The sequence below is a fragment of the Lichenostomus cassidix genome, chromosome 1 (assembly GCF_008360975.1).
Source record: "Lichenostomus cassidix isolate B80296 chromosome 1, HeHo_3.0, whole genome shotgun sequence".
Lineage (NCBI taxonomy): Eukaryota > Metazoa > Chordata > Aves > Passeriformes > Meliphagidae > Lichenostomus > Lichenostomus cassidix.
In genome coordinates this window covers 19,778,381-19,786,036 of record NC_139479.1, presented here as the reverse complement: position 1 = coordinate 19,786,036, position 7,656 = coordinate 19,778,381, and the positions used below count along the sequence as shown (strand labels likewise).

Genomic DNA, 7,656 nt, shown 5'->3' with positions numbered 1-7,656 from the left:
AAATTTGTATTAAATATCCAGTATGTAAATATTTAGCCAACCACACTAGCTTCTCAGAGGTCTGCTCTTGAAAGTTTGCTAGAAAGCACCATTGCAATAGTTTGCTCTAAGCATATCATGGCATAACATGGGCCATCGGACTTCTTGCTGCCTTTTGAAGCTCAGTAGTCATGCTTGGTTTAAGATTTCAGTCAAAGGACATCCCCACCATCTGCTTCCCTGGTTAATTTCCATAAAAACCTGCTACTTGCCTGTAACTTTGAGCTGCAGCTCTCCCTGTGTTTGTGTGATAGATTGAGGAGTCCTCTGATAGCTCTTTTCCCTCATGTTCATTCTTCCAGAGAGTTGAGTTACTTCATTGATAAGTTAAATGGATCACTGTCTTTAAATATAAGCCTTTTCCCAATCCTTTTGTCATTATCAGTACTCTTCTCTGTAGTTCCTCCATCATCCTTGTTGAAGTGCAGATAATTGAATGGGACTGCTTTAGCAGCCATCACAGCAGCAGTGCCAAGCAGAGATCGTTCAGCCTCTGTTCTCCTTCCTGACACATCCATTTCTGTGTACCCAGAATTACAGCAGCTCTTCTGACAATGGCACCACAAGAGGTTAATTTTCTTCCAGCATTAGGATCACATATGAGTTTCTTCAGAATCCTTCTCCCCTCAATTCTTTGTTCCCCGAAAATGGCAACTTGCATCTAGAAATTATACAGCATACCTTGTGTGCTTCAGTAGCCATAGAGATTGTGTAAAGAAAACCTATTTTAGAATTCTTGAACCAAAAATTTTGCATTTGGCAAGGGAAGCTATCCATATGCCTTACATTTTACAACAGTGAATCATGCTTTAAATCCTGAGTAATCCCACTGAATTAAGTGGAACCTTTTAAAGTGTAAAATATTATACAACGCAATGTCAATATAAACAGGGAACTGTTGCAGACTGCATCTACACCACTCTCAGTCTAAATCAGGAGTGCATTTCTGAAACTAATCTCCTGACTCTCTCCCCATGCTGAGCTTTGGGATGCAGATCAGAGTGGTTTCTGGGCATGAAAACTGCTTTCCTTTTGGGTGAAACTAACCCAACCATGAGAGCATGTCCCAGGTGCTGCTGTCAGGCAGCCTGCAGGAGCAGCCTAGGGCTAGACACCTGAGCCTCAGGAGGCACCTGGATGCTGATGTTGGTGCAATTCAGGCTCTTGTCTGTCCATCCCTGTTTCATCCTGCCCAGCTGCCCACAGACATGTCTGTGTCTTGTTTGTTTGCTCCTCTGCATACACACTCCTCAGGAAAGGGACTGGGCTCTACCTGGGGCTTGTCCTGACAAAGTCCTCACTGGGGACCAAAGCCCAGTATTAACGAGAATTCTCCAGGAACATTGGGCCCTCCCAGAATGGACTCCTGGTTCACAGCTCACTGTAGCCACTTTGAGAAGTGTGCAAGCAGGGCTGCTCCTGCTGCTGGCCTCAGAGGATAAGAATCCTCACAGGACCAAGGGAGACATCTGACAGCACTGTCACAATGCTCAGGATTCACAGAGCTCCAGAAAATCTGAGCAACCTGGGGTGAGGATGCATAGTTAACATCTCTCACATCCACAGCACAGCCTCCTGCTAAGTCTGGCTTCTCTGCAGGGAGAACTGATCCTGTTCACTCTCTAGGTGTTTCACTCTCTGCAGCCAGCTCCTAGGTAGAGCTACTTTCTCTTCTAAAATCTTTCATGGGAGGAAAAAAGGTTTGAAATGATAAACTGTCCCAGACATTAATTCAGCACAGCTGGAGCCATGCAACACTGCATGGATGAGGAAAGACAAGAAAAGAGATGATCACCCCTCTCTTCTTTCTATTCCAGACTGGCAGGAGGCCAAACTGTCTCTAAGAGTAAATTAGAGCAACATAAAAACTCCCTGTTCCATCTGAGAATCCTAAGGGACCCATACTGCTAGCTCAGCCCTTCGTGTCAGCCCACTAAATAGATCAGAGGAGTGTAGATTACATACATCAAAGTTTCTGATTTATTTTACCTTAAGTAATAACAATTACGTGTTCCACATACTAAAGAATATCTTCCATGTAGTAGATAGGAATGTTGCCCTAACTTATGTAGGTTTTTGGAAGAATCACCAAATCTGTTCTTATGATTTTATACAAAGAAGCAAAAACACATTCGGTGTGATGCCTACCTAACGCTCAGTGTCCCTGAGCAGCAGATGTGCATTGATTGTATAATGGCGTAGGGAAGGAACTGTGAATAGTGCATACCTCTTTGCAACCCCTGCAACAACCAGAAATTATTATATTAAATTGAATTCCTGTTAAAGACTGAGGAATCTAGCTCTTCACATCTCAAAATTATCACTGGAAAGTGCAGATATTACAGGCCACATGCATCAAACCATAGAAAGAAATAGGATAGAAAAAGGTATCAGATCATGCTTACTTTGAAAAATAAAAATTTTGACAGGTTTGGTTTCCAGAAACATTGAAACAAGGTCTTCCACTTTACTTTTTTATTTCTCATAGTATCGTTTTACTCAGGTCTACTTGCACAAGTGGTCATGAACTAAGCAAAAGCTTTCAGTCTAGTCCAAAGATATCCATAAAGTAATATGAGAAGAAAAAAAAAAAACAGTGATCGTCTCAATTCCTGAAAATACCTTAGTCAATCAGAGTTTCCTTCTAAAATTGAAACTCTTGGTATTAACCAGTAGCTAAATGAGAAATTGTTTTTTGATGCTGTGAAGCAATTGATCACATGAGTGACTCCATCAGAACATTTATCTGAAGAATATCAAATATTGTAAAGATGTTCACAAGATCAAAGTGTAGCCTGCTGGTACAGAAGTGCTAAATAATAATAATAACAGTAATAGTAATAATAAAAATAATGTGTTAGATGTCTTTACTTTCCCACAATGAATAATCTGGCAGGACACCTCATAACAGGAAAGCTCAGAATTTAATATATTTGTAAGTGTGACAGAGCAAGGGCCTACCATGTCACATTTCCATATATAGAATATCTACATACTGCAACATGAGAATGGCAGAGAGCCTCTCTGTCCCAGTAGAGTGGGGATATTTATTCAAGTTAAAACGCCAGCTCACTTTTCACTATTGTATTAAAATTTTGCATATGAATTTGTCTATAAAACTTAATTAGCAGGTACTCTTTTTTACAGTCTGTAATAGGAGTAAATAATTAATCTGTATTTCAGGCTTTTTTTTCTTTTTTTGGTGGGAAGAGGTAATTATCTAAAGTAACCTAAAAGTAGAAGCAATTCTTTATTTTTTAATTATTTACATTTCCAAGAAAACATACTTTTATTTAGAGAATGGCAAACATGGGGTGGGGGGAAAACTTAGAAACAGTTACCAACACAATACAGGATGATGAAGCACTGGAAAAATAACAATGGCTTTCATCTTGTAGAATACAAAATATTTTGTCTCATGATCCCATTATCTCCCCAGCAGGCCAATCGTGCTGGCCCTTGACTTTGATTATTTCAGGTTAGGGTTTCCATTTTAATGAGGGTAAGAAACCTCAGCTCTGGCTCCCTTCGTTTGGAGCTGCAGGGCTGTGGCACTGCTGCTGATCACCATCACAGCATCACGAATTATGAATCTGAAAAACAAGGCTATTTTAAAAACTGTAATTTTTTAAATACATGGTCACTTTGGGGTTTTCTGTTTCACAAAGGCAAAAATTATTGCAATGGCCAGAGCAGTGATTCACTCTTCTATCTTTTACTCTACCGTCACTTTATAGTTGGGGAACTTATTTTCGTTTCAGTTGGAAAAAACCCAAGTCTTTATCATGGGTCTGTGTAGCTCCTCTTAGTCAAGCATAGCTTGAAAAAAGTGCCTTCCTTGACAGACTTCACTTGAAGTTCTCAGCAAGCATTACATCAATATTGAACCCCATCTCCCCAGGCTGGCCGCAGCCTGCTTGGTTTCCTGTGACCGAGCTGGCTCCAGACACAGCTGAACTCAAACAGGGGAGTTGGGCTGGCCACAGCAGCCAGTTCAGAAAGTGAGAGGCTGCTGGTGGATGCAGCCCTTCAGACTTGCCTTCTGCTTGTTCTCCTCCCAGCAGGACTGACTTAAACTCTACCAGGAATTAGCAGTGGTTGCTGTGCCCAGTTAGAAAAGAGGAAAAGTCACTTCCTTGTATCCGTATGAGGTTGCAATTTAATTTCCTTGCCATCACAATGCCTTCAGCTCCCCTCAAAGCCTTCCTTGCCTCCCTGTGTTTCCCTGCCCACTCAGCAGAGCATGTGGCCAGGCCTGGCCAGCCTGGGCCATCTGTCCGTGTGCCTGGCTGGGACACGGTGGCTTTCTCAGCTGGAGGTTGGAACACTGCGGTAGCTCCATGGCCAGGCAGTGTGGGATGAGCCTGTGCTGCTCCTCAGCAGTGAAAACCCCAACACAGGTTGGGGCAAGCTGCCAGGACAGAGCTGCAGTGCTACCGCTCACCAGAGCTCAGGGCATCCCGGTGGTGCCTCGTCGCCACGCAGCCCTCCTGGCTGCTGCCACAGCGCTGAGCCACCTCCTCAGGCCGGGGGACAAGGACAGCGCTGACACAGAGGTGAGAGCTCAATCCCTCTCCCCAGAGTGCACAAGGAGTGGGAAGGATCTCGGCGTCCTTGCTGGATGACCGTGCCTTGGGAGCTCTGCAAGTCTTGACTTAGGACCATTTTCTGATGAGTTTACCTCATTTCCAAGCCTGCAGCACTTTACAAGAAAGCAAACAAACAAAAAAGCACAAGAACTAAAATTTCTGGGCCATCTCACTATGAATCTGGAGGGTGTTTGTTGTTTGTTTACATTGTCGAGTAATAAAAACGTAATGTAGGTTTTTCATTTGGAGAAAAATAAGGGAAATGGGAGCTTGCTTAGAAGGGGAGACACGTGTCTGCCTGTCTGTCTGAGTGCTGATGGCCTTGCTCTGCAGTCTCGAGGCTCTGAAAATGAATCACATCAGCCCACAACATTTCCCAGTGTTTCGAGAGTTCTGCTTTCAACACATATATGAATGTATGTAGCAATGATCTTTGTTGTCCTGACTTGGGTGATGTCATATTTTTCCATAAGAACACTGGGTGACAGCACATTTGTAGGCTTTGGGCTACACGTATAACGAGCATGAAATTCCCTTTAACGTCAAAATAAGACCAAAAGACAAAAAAAGAGTGGAAAGGTCATATGGGAAAAAAACTCCCATAATAAATATGACTTTGGGGGCCGCGCGGGTCTGGCTGTCACCGGGATGAGCCCACCGAGGCAGGCACCCCGGCAACATCCCGATAATCTTATTATTTGCATGACATTAGCCATGAGGCTGGGGGTGGGGAGGGGTGGGGGAGGGGAAGGGGAAGGGAAGAGGGCCGCCAAAAGCATGTGGGCTGCCCCGGGCTCCCGGTCGGGCCCTGCCGGCCGTGCCGGGGTGCGGGGCAGGCGAGCGGGCAGCGGCCGCGCCGGCAGGGGCTGGGCAGGGGCTGGGCAGGGGGCTGGGCGCGGCGCGGATCAGCGTGCGCAGCTACTCGCGGCGGTGCGGTAGCGCGCGGGGCCCTGCGGAGCGCGGTAATGATGTCAACTTGTTATTTACTTTCCAGCGCCGGGTGACGGCGCAGCGCGAAAGGAGAATCAATCAGCCGCCGGGTGACCCGCCAGGCGCAAAAAACGGAGCCGGGCGGGGGAGGGGAAGCACATGGAGCCGCGTTGCATCATCCGCCCGGGGGTGGGGGGGACACGGACGGGACACGGGGACACGCGTGGGACGGGCGCGCCGGAGGCTGGAGAGCCGCAGCGCTGCTGCCCGTGGGTGCCGCGCCCCAGCGAGAAGCAATAAAGCCCGTTTGTGCTGATTCACAGCCCGGCCCCGCGCACCGGGGCGCTGACTGGGCACCGCCGCCCGGCCCGGAGCGGGGCAGCGGTGGCGGCGCGGGGAGCGCTCCCGCAGCGCCGCGCGGGCTGTCCCGGGCACCGCGCCTGGCCCGCGCTGCTGCGCGGGACGAGCGGCCGCGTCCCGGGCGCCGGAGCGCGCCCCGCGGTGCCCTGCGCGGGCAGCGCCGGCCGCAACCGCCCCAACAGCCGAGCGGGGCCGACCGTGCGGCGACACAGGGCGGCCGCGGGCACCGCGTGTGGCCCCGCGCCGGGCCGGCAGCGGGGAACGCGGCGCTGCCCGGCGGGCGGGGGAGGGGAGCGCAGGGCTGCCCTCCGAGAGTGTGCCCGCGTGTGCCCGGTTTGTCACCGGGTTTCAGTTGCGGGGGGTGTCAAAGCACAACATAACCGCAGGCGGGGCGAGGGCCGGCGGCACCCCGGGGCACCGCCGGGGGCGTTGGCGGCGGCGCCTCCTCGAGTCGCGCGTCCCGGCGTGCGGGACCGACCCAGGTGGGGGAGGGCGCGGCCGGTTCGCCCCCCACCCGCCCCGGCCCTCCCGGTGCGCCCCCTCCCCCGCCGTCCCCTCCCTCGCTCCCGCCCGGTGGCGGCGGCGGCGGCCCCGGGCGCGGCTGTGGCTCCCCCTCGGCGCTGCTCCCGCCGCCGCCGCGCGCCCGCACCGGCCCCGCCAGCCCCCCCTCACCGCCATTCCGCCCCAAAACTTTCCGTTTCCCCCTTCCCACTCTCCGGGACTTCCTTGTGCCGCCCGTGCGCGCGGAGGGGGGGAGGAGGCGTGTGCGGCGGCGGCGGCGAGGGGGGATTCGCAGCCTCCTGGCAGGCTGGCCGGGACCCCGGGGGAAGAGGAGTTGCACCATGCGCGGCAAGTGAGGGAAAGTCTCCGCCAGCAGCAGCGCCGCCGCCCCCCGCAGAAGTTGGGGCTCTCCCCGCCCGCGGGAGCGGGAGCTGTGCCTTTAACGCCCGCTGCGCCGCGAGGTGAGTTCCCGAGGCGGATTATTCATCCCGGGGACCCTGTTGTGGTTTCTTTTGCCCCCGTCTTTTTTTTTTATTATTTTTAATTTCCCCTTCTCTTGTGCTCGTCCTTCCTGCGCAGCCCCCAGCCCAGCCCGGCCCGGCCCGCTGCCCCCCGGGTCCCTCTGCAGCCTGACCCGGCCGGGGGGGGAGGGGGTCGCTCAGCCGCCGCTTGTTATGACCAAGTTTTTTGAAGGCGGACGTTTTGGGGTCCGTGTGGGGGTTTTGGGGGTGATGTGTGTGGGGCTGCCGTGCCCGTGGCGGGTGTTTTGCAGCTCCCCCCGGGCAGAGCGACCCCGGGGCGTGGGGGAGGGGAGGGGGGCAGCTTCGCCCTACTTCTGAGACAGTATTTTAACGTATGGGGGGTTTATTAAAAGAAACATAAATGCTCGGGGAGGGGGGGGAGAGAAATGCGAGGTATTCACGCTCCAGTGTGGAGTTTGCAGAGCCCGGGTGGGGGAGGGGATCCCATTCATCGCCAGGGCTTGAATCAGCGGCGGGCGGAGGGGCCGGTCGCTCCCCTACATCGAAGTTTACTTCCAAGTAGGTAAACAAGTTCGCCCCTCGGCCCCAGCCCGTGCCCATCCCCCGGGGCTATCTGCCCTGCCCGCTGCCAGCGCCGGGCTGCCGGGGTGCGGGGAGCCCCTCGGGCCGGAGCTGCGGGCCGCCGACCTGTTGCACGTCCCGGGCCGGCGTGCCCAGCCCCGGAGCGGCGGTGCGGCCGGCCCTGCCCCGCGGCT

The 7,656-nt window shown here is 52.4% G+C and overlaps 1 protein-coding gene across 2 annotated transcripts in view; it reads left to right on the top strand.

The window, feature by feature from the left end:
- Positions 1-6,290: 6,290 nt before the first annotated feature.
- Positions 6,291-7,656, top strand: part of TBL1X (transducin beta like 1 X-linked) — a 189,456-nt gene continuing 188,090 nt past the window's right edge. Inside the window, exon 1 of one of the 2 annotated variants that reach the window (XM_085052436.1) lies at positions 6,291-6,400. The gene's annotated coding sequence lies outside the window, so the exon portion shown is untranslated. Of the gene's footprint in view, positions 6,401-6,584; positions 6,881-7,656 lie in introns of those variants that run through there. The other variant, XM_085052426.1, reaches the window with a different exon arrangement.